Here is a 16,339-nt window from a genome sequence, read left to right on the forward strand (position 1 = left end):
ATTATTCCAATGCATCTCTTTTACATGTTTACATATAATTACATATTAACTTGCCTTGAATAGTATGTATGTATTGTTCTGCATCTTTAAACATTTTACATAAATGGTATCATTTTGCATGAATTATTTTGCATCTTACTTTTTTCATTCAGAACTATGTATTTGTCCATGTTGATATATGTAACTCTGGTTCATTTTAACAGGGGTATGTTTTTCCAAAATACCCTCCATTTATTATCATTCTCCCTCCCAATGTAGGCATTTCATTTATTTCTGATATTTTTGTCTTTTTATATGTTATTAGAGCAAATGCAACAAAGTTGCTTATGCATGTTTCTTTGTGCTCCTGATGGGGAGTCTAAGGAAACTGTTTGGACAAATCATTGTGCCTGCCCAAATTCATATGTTGAAGCCCTGATGCCCAGTGTCTCAGCTCCTGACTGCATTGAGAGACAGGGCTTGCAAAGAAAAAATTAAGTTAAAATGAGGCTGGTAGGGTGGTGAGTAATCCAATCTGACCAGTGTGCTTATGAAAAGAGGGGCCTGGGACACACAGAGAACCCTGGAGACAGAAGCACTGAGGGTTGCGTGTGGGAAGAGTCCACAGAGGGTGGCTCTCTGAAAGCCAGGAGGTCGTTCTCCTCCTATTCATATCTCTAACCTCACCCATGATAAAAATCAAATGTGTCTTTTATAGTCTAAAGACAATAATTTTCTTTTCATTCTCTTGTTGATGCCTCCTGGTCTGTGGTATTTTGTTATGGCAGCTCGAGCAGACTGATACGCTCTCTTCGCATGACACCACTGGCTGGAGGGATGTTTGCAGGTTCAACTTTTTGAGCTAATGCCATGCACTCTCCAACATCCCTGACACACATCTAACTCCCACCACGGGGCCTATTCTAGGGGCACTGCCTCCCCAACATCAGAGGAGCATTGACATGGTATCTATGATTTTAATTTGCACTTGATTTTTGGTGAGATTGAACATCTTTCCTTGTGTTTCATTAGCCATTTGCAGTCAAATGCTCTACCACTGACCTATACCCCCTCTCATTAGCAATTTATGCTTTCTGTTTCTCTGTAAATGGCCTATATGTATATTTTTGCTTCTTTTTTTCTTGGATGGATATTTTTTAAATAATGGATGGGTGCTGTGTTCTATTAATGCCATCAGTTTAGATTTTTATATTCTCACTGATTTTTTAAAAAGATTTCTTTATTTGAGAGAGCAGGAGAGAGAGAGCATGCATGTGTGCAAGCCGGGGCGGGGGCTTTTAAGGACTTTCAAGGCCAGGAAGATAAGCTGCGTCGTCTTCTCTGTTTTAATAGCATCCAGTGCATAGTTTGTTGCTAGTTATGGTTGTGATCACATTTGTTTGGTAGATGCATGTTGAATTGTCTTTCTTTTCTAGACTGTGAGTTTCTTAATGACAAGGAGCGTGTCTTTATTTCTGCTCCCACAGTATAGGCCTGATTTGTATTTGTTGAATAAATAAATACAATAATAATATAATGTTATCATGAAGGAAAAGAATTTGTTTTATAAATCATAAATCACATCGCTCTCACTTCTGATATTTATATGCTTTTTTTCTGTTTCACTGAGAATGACTTGCCTTCCCAGCTGCATTGTGAGTTCACGTGGACAGAGGCTGTGTTTCATAGAGGATTGGTGCTGCTTTGCTCCGTAGCACGGTGTGAAGTATATTAAAAATCCCAGAAGGTATTGTTTGATTGATGAGAGACTAAATAAAATAATGTAGTATACATTTTTTATTTGTATCTTTTTATTAAAATAAAGGTATGACAATTAGTATTAATAATGTACCAGTTACTCGAATAAGGTGACATATGGGGACATATGTAAAAAGGTTTAAATGCAGAGGGACAGGCTCACACCCCCTTCATTGGAGCCAGTGCCGCATGGTTGCAGGTACTATGGTCAATCTCTGCCTTTCTTCAGTAACCCAGTCTCCTGGAGAGGCCCATTTTGACAATCTCAGCAGGTCTTGAAACTTCCTTCTCGTTTACTCACTAATTTTAATCTTTCTTTCCTTCTCAGAAATAGAAAAGCTAAGAAAGCCACCTATCTTCACTCTTAATCTGAATATAATCTTTTTTCCAAGATGTATTTATTTATTTGAGAAAGAGAATGAGAGAGAGAGAAAGAGAGAGTGAGAGAGAGAGAGAGAGAGAGCAAATGTGGGTAGCGGCAAAGGGAGAGAGAGAAGCTCAAGCAGACTCCCTCCTGAGCATGGAGCCCTATGCAGGATTCGATCTCACGACCTTGAGATCATGACCTGAGCTGAAATCAAGAGTCAGACACCCAACCTACTGAGCCTCCCAGGTGCCCTGATCTGCACATAATCTTAAGAGTCCTCTTTGGTTTCTCTTTTTCTTTTTAGGAGAGATTGCCTTTCTTTCCACTGATCAAAAATGATTTGGGATGAAATCATTTAATAGCCAAATGTTTATTAGACTACGGTTTCTCAGCAGTTAAAAACAGTGCTTTGGACTGACAGTTGTCAAAGTGTGGTCCCCAGAGCGTCAGCATCAGCGTCACTCAGGAACTTGTTGGAGATAGACATTCTCGGCCCCTATCAGACCTACTGACTCAGAAACTCTGGGGTGTAGCAGTCTGTGTCTTAATAAGCTCTCCAGGGGATTCTGATACATGCCAAAGTTTGAAAACCACTGCTTTAAACCTTCCGTTAAGGGTCTAAAAGGAATAAATACCTCCCTCCCCCATCTTTTCCTTCGTGATTATTTTAAAGACTTAAACAGCCCATGACTTCAAAACAAAGCAGTCATACAACTGTGTTAGGGAAGGACGTGATTAGGTCATATAGTAGCCAGAAAGACAGAGCAGAACAGTTACTACGAGGAAAAGAACTCCAAGACCAGAAGTTGGCTTCTGTTCACGTCCTGCTACCATTCTGTTGTGTGACCTTGAGCGTGCTACTGAACTTCCCCGCAGTTCCGATGCCTCATCTGTAACTCTGAGATTCTGGCAGTGCCTCTCTTATGGGGAGGGTTGTTGCTGGGAATGAAGGATTCATACTGATACGTGCTTGGAACAGTGTCTGGCATGCAATGAGTGCTCTGTTAAGTGATTGCTCAATCCAATAAATGAACTTGAAGCCGATGGGTTTCATAATCTGGGATAGTCCCCTACAAGGGGGACACAGAGCAGGTAGGTGGAGCAAGTCACACCCCATGCGGAGTGCCTTTTGCTACTGCCTGCTGGTGGTGACAGCCTGGGTATGAGGCCAGAGCTGTTCTCCCAGCTGTGGAGGGACAGAACTGGATCACCAGGGACTGCAGCGTACAGGAAATCTGTATATATTTAAGCAGGATTCACACTTGTGCCACTCTGAATCCTGGAGAGGGAGGCAGTAAGAAATGCAATGATCCTTCACCAGGATGTGGCAGGTGTCTGAGATCCCTGGGCCAAATCTTGGTTGTCAGAACTTCTGCATGTACTGCTTTAAAAAAAAAAAAAAATCCATTCAACATGAACTAGGCACCAACATCCATTTCTGTTGGTTGCTGGTATATGCTCCATCACTTGGCAGATTTGATGTATTTTAACCTAGCTTTCAGCTTTCTGTAATCTCGCTTCATCAATCCTTCTCTGCTCAGGCATGTCTGCCTTCATTTGGCAGACATGGCAGGTTTTTCATTTCCCCCATGTAAATGACTTGTTTATTACAGTAGGGGTCCCTGGTCTTTGGAAACAGCTTATAGATATCCTCACACAGAGCTGAGAAAGGGCTTCATGAATAATAATGCCCGAGTAAACCTGAGATGAGCTTGGACGTTGCCTCTTTGAAATTCATACATCATTCTAAGTGCCATCATTTAAATAGAATATGTGGAAGGCTTCCTGGGAAGGCTGGGTCTGAAATATGCTTTCTTTACAAAACTTATCATTTCAGCACGAAACAAACAAACAGCAGAAAGCAAAGGTGGGAGTATGTGATTCCTGGTATGTGTTTTACTTGAGCATAAAATTTGTTTTTCTGATTGTACTGGGACTTTTCACAGCCCCATGGTTTTAACTTTTTAATTTGCATTTCTCTTTCTACCAAATGTTTCTCAGCTTCCTTTGGATTTTTGGGAAAAAGCACAAAACTGAAGATGAGAAGACTGCCATCCAAGGTAAGTTATCGCTCAATTCCATTTATCTTGGGAGACAAAAGAGAATTATTAATGCATTTGTAGCATGGACTTCAGTTTCTGTCCAGACCGCAGCTCCTCGAACTTGGCTGTATGTGGGAATCACTTGGAGACTGTTAAAAATACGGGTGCCGGCGGGGCACCTGGGTGGCTCAGTGGGTTAAGCTTCTGCCTTGGGCTCAGGTCATGATCCCAGAGTCGCAGGCTTGAGTCCTGCATTGGGCTCCCCAATGCTTCTCCCCCTGCCCCTCCCTGCTCTTGTGCACTCGCTCTCTCTCTCTTTCTCTCTCAAATAAATAAATAAAATCTTAAAAAAAAAAAAAATAAGAGAGGGGCACCTGCGTGGCTCAGTGGGTTAAAACCTCTGTCTTCAGTTCAGGTCGTGATCTCAGGGTCCTGGGATGGAGCCTTACATTGGGCTCTCTGCTCAGTGGGGAGCCTGCTCCCCTCACCTCTTGCCTCTCTGCCTACTTGTGATCTCTGTCAAATAAATAAGTAAAATCTTTAAAAAAAGAAAGAAAGAAAGAAAGAAAAGTGACACCTGGGACCCTTCCTGGGTGTTCTGGTCTGGGTGTGTCCTGGACACTGATTTTCTATTGAAGATACCCAGGTGATTCTAACATGCGGGAAGGTTTGAGAATGACAGGTGCACATCGTGTCAACTACATAGATTTGGAGATACCCAGCCATGCATAGAAAACGTCATATGACCCAGCCAAAGTCTATTTAAATGTGAACCGAGTGGCCTCTGAAGACAGAACCCATCCTGAAGTAGGAATGAGCCAGGCATACTCGGGTATGAAAGCTGGGAATTGTGCTTCTGGGTATATTCACTCTGCTCTGTCCCCTCCCTACTGTTATGGTTGCAGATCGCAGATGGAGGGAGAGAGAGGACTGAGTGGAAGTGGAAGTGCTTTTCCAGTAAAAGCTCTGCACAGCACTGGGGTCCTGCAGAAGTGGTCACAGAGTGTGACATAATGACACAGGGGAGGTGGACTCCTCTGCCTTGTCAACACACTATACAGCAAATCAGGCCTAGAGGCGGGAAGGCAGTGGGACCCAGGACCCAGTGAGCCAGAGTGACCTCCCACAGCGCCCTGCGTGATCGGTAGTGATGGGCTGTGAGGGGTCAGGAGAGGGCTGCACCTCGTGGTACGCACAGCAGGTACTGCGTCTGGCAGAAATGATGAAATGATGGGAGGACGGCAGATTTGTCAGAGCATTGAGGTCACAGACATGGGCAGGGAACAAGGTAACTAACATTGGCTTTTCATACTCTTGGTGTCTATCCACCAGCAGGTGAGGGCTGGGGACTGAGCACAGTTCATCCGTGTAAGTAAGGATGTGAAGATACAGCTGTACTGTTAAACAGAGAAAATCAGAATTCTACCTTCCTGATCATCTTGACTTAGCTGCCCTAAAGAACGGTTGGACATTAATAGGATGCCCTTGGTCTGAATTGAGAAAGTAGCTACGTAAGAAGGTTTTGGCCATTGCTGTGGAGCTGTTGTTAAAGTAATTGTTCATTAAATCCTTCAGTAGTCCTCCTAAGGCCCCATGTAATTTATGGGATTTATCAATTATCCAATTATCCAATTTATCCAATTATCAAAGGAATTTATCAATTCCTTTTGGAATTCAAGAGCGAGTCTATCCTCGAATAATCGGTATGCTTCCATTTATGAGGTAGTAAGAACTGTGCAACCCTTTGCATTTCCCGCCCTCCGCCCCTCCTCAGCCATCAAGAATTTCAAACCAAACACAGTGCTTTCTTGCAATAAATACAACCTCTGCTGTTAATAAGATCGAGTCCTTCTCATTAGGGCTTTGCTGTGGTTTAATAACTTTCTCTATATGTGTCTTGTTTTAAACCACACAAAATATTTTTAAAACAAACAGGGTGGGGCGCCTGCATGGCTCTGTCAGTTAAGCATCTGCCTTCGGCTCAGGTCATGATCTCAGGGTCCTGGGATGTAGCTCCGCCCCGCCTTCCGTTTCCCTACTCAGCAGGAACCTGCTTTACCCCTTCCCTCTGCTCTCCCTCATACCCCCTGCTTGTGTTCTCTCTGTTTTTCTCTTTCAAATAAATAGAATTTTTTTAAAAAAGAAGCAAAGGAAAAACATGAAACTCTGAATTAATAGATTTTTATTTGTAAGTCTTTTTTATAGCTTTATTGTGGCATAATATATACACTAAATTGAACATATTTAAAGTGTAATATTTGTACATTTTGACATAATATATACCCCTGAAACCATTACCGTGATTGGGCTGATGAGCTATTTATCATCCGCCAAAGGTCTCCTCGTGTTCCTTGGTCATCTCTCCCCCAGCTCTCCCTGTCCCTAGGCAACTACTTTTGCTTTTTGCTACTGTAGGTCAGTTTCCATGTTTTAGAGTCATACACAAGTTGATTCAAACATTACATTCCTTTTCTTGTCTGAATTCTTTTCCTCGGCGTAATTACTTTGAAATTCATTCATCTTATTGGATGCATTAATAGTTTATATTTATTGCTAAGTAATATTCTGTTGAACATATACATCTGTAATTGTTTCTGTTCAGGGGTTGAAAAACATTTGGGTTACCTCCAGTTCTAGTTACTACACACAAGCTGCAAAAAACATTCATGAGCACATCTTTGTGTGGACATATGCTTTCACTCATCTCGAGGAAACAAATGTAATGGCTAGGTTATATGGTATGGGCACAGGTAGTTTTTTAGAAACTGCTGCCATGTTTTGAGAAGTGAGTGTACCATTTTACATCCCTATCAGCAGCATAGGAAAGTTCCAGTTGCTCCACATTCTCCCCAACACTTGGTATGATCAGTATTTTAAATTTTAGCCATCCTAATGGGTAAGTAGTCATATCTCACTTGGGTTTTGGCTTGTATTTCCCTAATGACTAATGATGCTGAACATCTGTTCTTGTGTTTATGTGCAGTCCGTATATGTTTGGTGAGATGACTGGGAATCTTTAGCTAATCTTCAAAACTTGAGTCGTTTGCTTTCTCATGATTGTGTTTTGAGGTTCTTTATATATTCTTGGACATAAGTCCTTTATTATATATGTTATTTGAAAAGTATTTTCTTTTTTTTTTTAAGATTTTATTTATTTATTTGACAGACAGAGATCACAGGTAGGCAGAGAGGCAGGCAGAGAGAGAGAAGGGAGGAAGCAGGCTCCCTGCTGAGCAGAGAGCCCGATGTGGGGCTTGATCCCAGGACCCTGGGATCACGACCTGAGCCAAAGGCAGAGGCTTTAACCCACTGAACCACCCAGGCGTCCCAAAAAGTATTATCTTATAGACTGTGACTAGTTATCTCGTAGACTCTGATGGTTAAGTTCACCATTTAAAGCACTCCAGCACCATCCAGGCTTGTGGGACTGTGAGAAGTGGTGTTCAGAATTACCACTCTGAGACTCTGCAACATCCTCGGGCATCCTTCTGCCTTGTGGTTGGATTCGCTGAGTATCCTGGGTGGGTGTAACTGGCCCCAGTTCATCCTCTTGCAAGCCTCGCTTTGCCTCCCCCTCCTCCAGCCTCTGCACACAACTGTTATTGAGATATGGATACCTGCTCATTGAAAAGACCTTTATTTGCTAAAATAGCACTTGTTACTCTATTTTTTTAAAAAATTTATTTATTTGAGAGAGAGAGAGAGAGAGAGAGTGCAGGGGGAAGGGTCAGAAGGAGAGCAGAGAGAGAGATTCTCAAGCAGATTCCGTGCTTAGTGCAGAGCCCATTGTGGGGCTTGATCTTATGACCCTGGGATCAGGACCTGAAACCAAGAGATCCATGCCTAACCCACTGCACCACCCAGGCACCCCAGTACTCCACTAATCTTTTATTTATTTTTTTTAAAGATTTTATTTATTTATTTGACAGAGATCACAAGTAGGCAGAGAGGCAGGCAGAGAGAGAGGAGGAAGCAGGCTCCCTGACAAGCAGAGAGCCCAATGTGGGACTCGATCCCAGGACCCTGAGATCGTGACCTGAGCCGAAGACAGAGCCTTTAACCCACTGAGCCACATAGGTGCCCCATTTTTTAAAAAAGATTTTATTTATTTATTTATTTGACAGATAGAGATCACCAGAGAGACAGGTAGAGAGAGAGAGGAGGAAGCAGGCACCCTGCTAAGCAGAGAGCCAATGTGGGGCTCTATCCCAGGACCCTGGGATCATGACTTGAGACAAAGGCAGAGGCTTTAATCCACTGAGCCACCCAGGTGTCCCTCCACTAATCTTTTTTTTTTTTTTTTAAAGATTTTATTTATTTGACAGAGAGAGACACAGCAAGAGAGTGAGCAGAAGCAGGGGGAGGGGCAGGCAGAGGGTGAAGGAGAAGCAGTCTTCTCGCTGAGCAGGGAGCCCGATGTGGGGCTTGATCCCAAGACCCTGGGATTGTGACCTGAGCCAAAGGCAGATGCGTAACGATGAAGCCACCCAGTCGACCCCCACTCCACTAATCTTTGATCTGCTTCACATACAGGAGATTGGAAGAACCTCATCTTTTTCTCCAGGGACTAAAATCTGGCTCTGCTGGGGTCGGGGGAGAAGGAGAACCTAACAGTCTACCTCTTGTATTTAGGTTGAATCAACTGAAATTACCGCTTTTTTTGTTGGTCAGAGAGTATCCAACTGTGGGTGTATTTGTATTTGGTTGCCAGAACAAAATAACAAAAATCTGGATGGCTTAAACAGCAGAAATTTACTGTCTCCCAGCTCTGGAGGCTCAAAGTCTGAGATCAAGGTGTCAGCAGCCTTGGTTGTATCTGAGGGCCATGAGGGAGAGTCTGCACAGACCTTTTTCCTAGTTTCCAGTGTTTGGTTGGGAGTTGTTGGCTTTCCTTGGCCTTTAGATGCATCACCCCAAAGTCTGCCTTTATCTTCACATGGTGTTCTCCTTGTATGTGTGTCTCTGTGTCTGAATTTCTCCTTTTTATAGGGATACCGATCATATAGGGTTAGGACTCACCCTAACAACCTCATTTTAATTAATTATATCTGCAAAGACGCTATTTCCAAATAAGGTCATCTTCTGACATACTGAGGGTAAGGGCTTCATCATATGAATTTTGGGGGAATATAGCTCAACCCATAACAATAGGCAATTGCATATAGCTCAGTCTAACAGAAACTTTCAATCGATGAACTTGGTTTTTTGCTCCTGACTTCCTTACACATTCGTCTTTGGATTGGTTCCTCCTATTTCTAAATTTTCCAAGATACCTTGGAGTCAGAGTGGTTATGTCTCATTACTTTTCTCATGTCTCCATCTCAGAGGTACTTAGAGTTGACTTTTCTTCTCTAGGTCTGTTATGCCATTTGACATTCATCCAATGAACTCTTTATTGAAGTTGATTTGTTGCTTTAAAGTCTTTGGCTTTAGCTTAGTCAGAGATTTTTGGGGAGTGTAAAGATCTGCTCTGCAGGTCTCCTGTATTTAGAACAGGAGTTTAGTGTCAAGACAATAGAATTTGGACTCAGAACACTTGGGTTTGGGCCATGACTCTACTATTTACTAGTCTTATGAAACTGGACAAATTGGAGGCTCGGTTTCCTCATCTGCACAATATGAAAACAATGTTGCTTGGTGTCTAAATAAATCGTGGACAAAAACATGGGGGGTAATTTTCATGAACATAATTTGTGTATGGTAAGGCTTTATCTAACCATTAATTATAACAACAAAAAGAATTATATTGCTGCTGTGGAGAACTACAAAATTAACAGCAAACATGCACTGAGAGTTTACTTCTCAGTTAGTTCTTAGCCTCTTTATACATTGACTCATTTAATCATTACAGCTGCTATTTCAAGTAGTTAACCATTTAGGCTCCACTAGAGGGAGGAGGAAACTGAGGCACAGAGGGGATGTGTATTAATCCTCTTTAAAAATCCCCTGCTCTGCATAAGACCCAGACAAAGCATTTGTCACTTTCTCCCTCCGCAGAACACTCTCCCCAACTCTCTTGTCTCACACTTCCTTTGCTGTCAGAGAAGGTAATTTCTCTCTTCTTCATTTATTGTTTTCTTTTCTTCTGTATCTCATGAGAACTCCCACTGCCCTGCATTCTCTCTCATTCTATATCATGCCACTTTCCTCTATTTGTAGGTTCAGTTTCTTACCCATCCAGAAAAGTAGAGGAGTCTAAGAAAAACAGGAAAACCGCTCAGACTGTTGTCTCTTTTATCTACCTTTAATTGGAGTCATCCCTTTTTGTGTCAGATAGCACTCGAAGTGTACCTAGACTCGATTCACATTTCTTCTTAACTCCTGCCATCTAGGTTCTCATCTCTCCAGTCCAAACACAGTATGGAAGCAAATCTCCCTGAATTTCCTTCTGTTCTATCTTCCTTCCTCTCTTACCCTTCTCTGCCTGTATGAGACTTCTGGTGGTGTCCATCTGAGTGAAATCACGTAGTCCTGAGCTCGCTCTTTGTAGCTAGTACTTTTTTTTTTTTTAAAGATTTTTAATTTATTTATTTGACAGACAGAGATCACGAGTAGACAGAGAGGCAGGCAGAGAGAGGGAAGCAGCCTCCCCGCTGAGCAGAGAGCCTGATGCGGGGCCTGATCCCAGGACCCTGGGATCATGACCTAAGCCGGAGGCAGAGGCCTTAACCCACAGAGCCACCCAGGTACCCCTGTAGCTCGTACTTTTCAGGTTTGATCCACTTGCCTTCCTTCCTACCTGGACCACTTGATCTCCTCTGTTTCTCTATTTCACTTTGAGAAATATTTCTGTTTCCTCTCTTTCACTTGGCGAAATTATCACTACTTGATACCATATTATATGTGAATATTTTCTTTTCTGTCTGACATCAGTTGTCTTCTTTCTTCAGCTTGTCTAACTCCATGGCCAGTATTTTTATAAGAGGCAGGGACTGGTGGGGTAGAATGAAATCTAAGTCAACTGTTTGTTTCTTTCTTTCTAGAAATAGACTGTTGCTTTGACCACATCTTTTTGGCTTTTGAAAAATTACTTGAGGGCTTCTTTGTATTTTCTCAGTGGTACAACTAGTGGTTTTGGAGGTGACAGGAATACTACAGAGAGCGTGGGAGGAGAAATAGACTGACAAGATGGGAATGAATGAAGGCATTAGTGATGTCTCCTTTCTTGTGGAATGGAGTCAGGCCAAATCTGGTGAAGGAATAAGTTCTAAATGGGTTGAAATGTTGAATCTTGGATATCAGCATGGATTGGAGTCAAGAAACTCTGCCATAGGGTAGGTGAGTGATGGCAGGTGAAAATGAGAGAGGTCTAGACTGGCGATAGGCAAGATAAGCAGTGGTTGATTCTGGAGCTTCTTAATGGGTAGAGGACCTGAGATTTGGGGTTCGATGAGGTACGGGGTTAAGAGAAAGAGAGGAGTCAAGGATTGGTGTCATTTACTAACAAGGAAGGAGCGGAGTAAATCCCACAATGTGGTTTTAGAGGTGATGTTTGAAGTAGTGAGATGAGATGTTTTGCACAGGCTAGCAGATGTAGAAGAAACAGTCTTTTTTGGCTGGAAGAGTTCCCTCCTCTAGATTTAAAAGCTTTCTCTTGGTGTGAATTTTCTGACGGATAAAAATCTCTGTAAACTGGGTGAAATGAGTGGCAGCATGGGATGGTTGGCAAGGCTTCACACATCCATCACACACACAGGATTTTTCCTGTGCTCATTTCCTAATCAAAGATGGCAAATTATTTCATGTTGCCTGCCAAAGTAGAAAAAATAGTCCTCATTCACAATTCCATGTGCCATGTGTGGAATACTAATAAATCAATATGATTTACTATAAAATATTTAATAGAAGTACATTTTCATCACTGATTCTAATAAAAGTCATACAAAGATTTGATCAATATTGATGATATCATTTCTAATTTGTTTTACCATATAAAGCTGTTCTTTTCTGTTGGGAACAAAGCAAAGTTATTTCTGACTGGATAGAATTTGTAGTAGAGCAAAGATATCAAGAAAAAATTAGTTACCGAAAAACATGATCAAATACATGATCAAATAAAAATTTTATTCTTTAAAATTTATAAAAAGGATTAGGTTATAATTTTGAGATGTGCAGATGCTACAACCTCAATCTGCAGATAATACCGCGAGCATTGATGTCAACTCAGCTTAAATTCAAATGCATGTAAAAGCTACTTTGGTCTTTATTTTTTGAAACTTAAGCTTTTTTATGGCTTTAAAACTAAATTTGTTGTTTTGGGGTGTCTGGCTCAGTACGCTAAATATCCAGCTCTTGTTCTCAGTTCAGGTCTTGATCTCAGGGTCATGAGTTCAAGCCCTGCACTGGGTTCCATATTGGGCGTGGAGCCTACTTAAAAATTAATCAATTAATTAATCCTTTAAAAATGGTTAATCCATAAAATTGATAGATATTTATTAAATACCTACTATGTGTCAGACTCTGGGTTAAATGCTGAGTACACTTAAGTGATGGGAATGAACTAAGTCAAGGCTTCATGGAGATTACATGATTGTTTTGGTTTCAGACATAAAGATGAAACAAATCTCAAATAATTTGAAATGCTTACAGATTTCAATAATTTATTTGTTTGGTATGTTTTACATGTTGGGAAATAATTTCTTATGTTTACCTATATTTTTTTTGACTGATTGATCTATCACTTAAAATGTTTCTTTGCAGAAAGTAATGCACAATGAATTGGTTTAAAGCACACAACGCGTGAGGATTTATCTCTGTTTTACAAAATTCTAGCTAGCAACTCACAATTATTTCAATCCTGTATGTCTTCTCTTTCCTCTTTTGTAACTACTAAATTAGAAAATTCAACTGGACAGTCAGTATAATTAAAAAAAATCAAATAAAGTTCATTTTGGTTTCTTTGAACAAAATTTTAGGGTGCCAGTAAAATCATTCAAGAAGCCAATATTAAAATAGTCACAACTCTCAAGCTCAAAATCAAATTAGGACCCCAAACCAAATGGAAAGGTTTGAGATGGGTTTTAAAATTAATGATGTGGGCGCCTGTGTGGCTCAGTCATTAAGGGTCTGCCTCCTGCTCAGGTCATGATCCCACGGTCCTGCGATCAAGTCCCACATGGGGCTCCTTGCTCGGCAGGAAGCCTGATTCTCCCCCACCCACTCCCCCTACTTGCGCTCCCTCTCTTGCTGTGTGTCTCTGTCAAATAAATAAAAATAAAATATTTTTAAAAAATAAAAAAATAAAAGTCATGAGGTATGGTGACTAACATAACACAATAAAAAAAAAATAAACCAACAAACATAAAGTCATCTGTAAGTAAACTGTAGAACAGCACACTTGGTTGAATAGAGAACTACACAGAATAAGATTTCCAACAACATGCACATTCAGCTCTATATCAAATGATCAGGGTCATGCTTAGGCGAGGTACACAGCATACACTGTTGTGTGGCACAACGCCATATGCAGTATTGTCAGATGTCATTATACTCATAGACTTAGTGTCATCTGATTCATTATGCGATTTTATATTCTCCACAGAAAAACTAAGGCATCTCCAAGTTCATTATAATAAAACTCAAGTGGAAATTCAAATTAATAAAAACCCCAACCTTTAAAAATTCATTTTCTTCTCAAAATTTAATTGGAATATCAGATGAGATTATTAAAGGAAAACATTAATTTGAAAATCTCTTCTATGATCATATCACCAAATGAACCCTAACACATATGTATGTTTGTATCTGTGGATACAGACGTGGACACACACACACACACACACACACACACTTAACCATTCCTACTTGATGTGTATCAAGAGAGAGGTGCTTCTACATTCCTTATGTCCATATGTTCTCCCCTCCCCCACAGGATGAATTTCTGATGATGAATAAGAAATTTACTTTGAGGTATTTTCCGGTGTAGAATAAACTATTCAATGGCCTCTAAATTGGTGTAACTTGGGCCATCTTGCTTGGTTAGAATGTACAGCGGGTTCTTTAGGACTCAGAGAGTGAATCACTGATTCTTGTCAGAGGGTGAAGGCCTGACAGCTTCTGCTGGTGGAGTGAAATCATGTCTCAGGTCTAAGAGTATCACACTTGGGGTCAGGAGCCCTCACTTGGAGTTCTAGTTCTGCCACCTTCTCAATGTGTGAAAGCCAAGCTTCCCCAGACTTGACTAACTTTTGAGTATAAAATTAGGTTGTTATCAATGGTCTGATTTCACTTTCTTCTCACCTGACTTAAAAAAGAACTCATAATCCTAAAATAAATCCCTTTCTTGAGGTTATCTCATGCCTTTAGCAACTGTCAATTGGAGTTGTTCCTCCAGAAAGCCCCTCTAGATGGATCCACATACACATGTAAGCCTCCTTGAACATAATGGAACGGAATTTTCTGCCTTTGTACTTGTACTCTCTAGCTACTAGGTTTTGCGTGTTAAATGGAATTCTCTGAATCCAATGGAATTTTCATATCTGCAGGAATCTCTCAATGCAGATACTTAACACTATAACCCTTCTCTGGCAAAGCTAAACCAAAGGCAAGGCCAGGCTCCATTTTCTTTGACAGTGGTGGTTGAGATGCGCATGTTGCACCAGTCAGGGGCAGAAAGACAGCTATTCATCCCTGAATGGCACCAGATAAGTAAGAGATAGTCTGAAATTTCTGCTGGGGTTTTCAATGAGAAACCTCCTACATCTGTCTAATTTTCTGTCTGTGACACTTTGCAACAACTTGTGGCCAGACTCTCTATGCCAAAGTCTAGCGGCTTGACTTTTAGTTCAGAAAAAGAGTGCTTAAACGTGGTAGCAGTATATGCATCTCCTATGTTAAGGTGGTCCAAAGGCACACACTTTTAGTTATTATCATCTGCTTCTAGCACTAGCTCTCCTTACTTCTCCTCCCCGCCTGCTCCCCTCCCCCAGCCAACCCCAATGAAAAGATGTCTTACGTTATTCTCTTGGACGAGACAGCTCTTCCTCCCAAACTTCCATGTCTCAGGCAGCACCTACAACTTAGGCAAAATTATTTCCCTCCACTTCAGATAGATTGACCTCTTTAAGAGCCATTCCTGTCTAGTCACCCCAGGATCAGTGCAGAACAGTGGAACCCTAGGAGATTTACTCAGAAATTAAGTATTTATCCACATCCAGAAAGAATCTCAGACATTTCAAGAGTGATGAGTCTTAAACATGCACTAAGACTGTCAACTTTGGTGTGAAGTGCTGTAAAAGAAATTATTGAGCTAGGAGGCTGATTGGACCACACAGAGTTTTGTCCTGGCCCACTGTCTGACAGACCTTACCTCCCAAATAATAGCTGACTCTGAGATGCGGAATGCTCTTTGTAAGACTTTCATGCCTCGGCCAGTGCTCCTCCCCCAGCTGTCTCTGTGACTCGTTTAGCTCACACAGTCCAGGAACAACACTTATCCATCTATATCTGTTAACAATCAAAAAAATGGGCAGAAGATATGAACAGACACTTCTCCAATGAAGACATACAAATGGCTATCAGACACACGAAAAAATGTTCATCATCACTAGCCATAACGGAGATTCAAATTAAAACCACATTGAGATACCACCTTACACCAGTTAGAATGGCCAAAATTAGCAAGACAGGAAACAACATGTGTTGGAGGGGATGTGGAGAAAGGGGAACCCTCTTCCACTGTTGGTGGGAATGCAAATTGGTGCAGCCACTTTGGAAAACAGTGTGGAGATTCCTCAAGAAATTAAAAATAGAGCTTCCCTATGACCCTGCAATTGCCCTACTGGGTATTTACCCCAAAGATACAGATGTAGTGAAAAGAAGGGCCATCTGTACCCCAATGTTTATAGCAGCAATGGCCACGGTCGCCATGGAAAGAACCAAGATGCCCTTCAGTGGATGAATGATAAGGAAGATGTGGTCCATATACACTATGGAGTATTATGCCTCCATCAGAAAGGATGAATACCCAACTTTTGTAGCAAATGGACGGGACTGGAAGAGATTATGTTGAGTGAAATAAGTCAAGCAGAGGGAGTCAATTATCATATGGTTTCACTTATTTGTGGAGCATAACAAATAGCATGGAGGACAAGGGGAGTTAGAGAGGAGAAGGGAGTTGAGGGAAATTGGAAGGGGAGGTGAACCATGAGAGACTATGGACTCTGAAAAACAACCTGAGGGGTTTGAAGGGGTA

The 16,339-nt window shown here is 41.3% G+C and overlaps 1 long non-coding RNA gene across 1 annotated transcript in view; it reads left to right on the forward strand.

The window, feature by feature from the left end:
- Positions 1-4,103: 4,103 nt before the first annotated feature.
- LOC132022491 (uncharacterized) overlaps positions 4,104-16,339 on the forward strand; it is a 96,386-nt gene continuing 84,150 nt past the window's right edge. Inside the window, exon 1 of the long non-coding RNA XR_009405593.1 lies at positions 4,104-4,164. This is a non-coding gene — a long non-coding RNA (uncharacterized LOC132022491). The remainder of the gene's footprint in view (positions 4,165-16,339) is intronic.

Source organism: Mustela nigripes, chromosome 7, assembly GCF_022355385.1.
Source record: "Mustela nigripes isolate SB6536 chromosome 7, MUSNIG.SB6536, whole genome shotgun sequence".
NCBI classification, from domain to species: Eukaryota; Metazoa; Chordata; class Mammalia; order Carnivora; family Mustelidae; genus Mustela; species Mustela nigripes.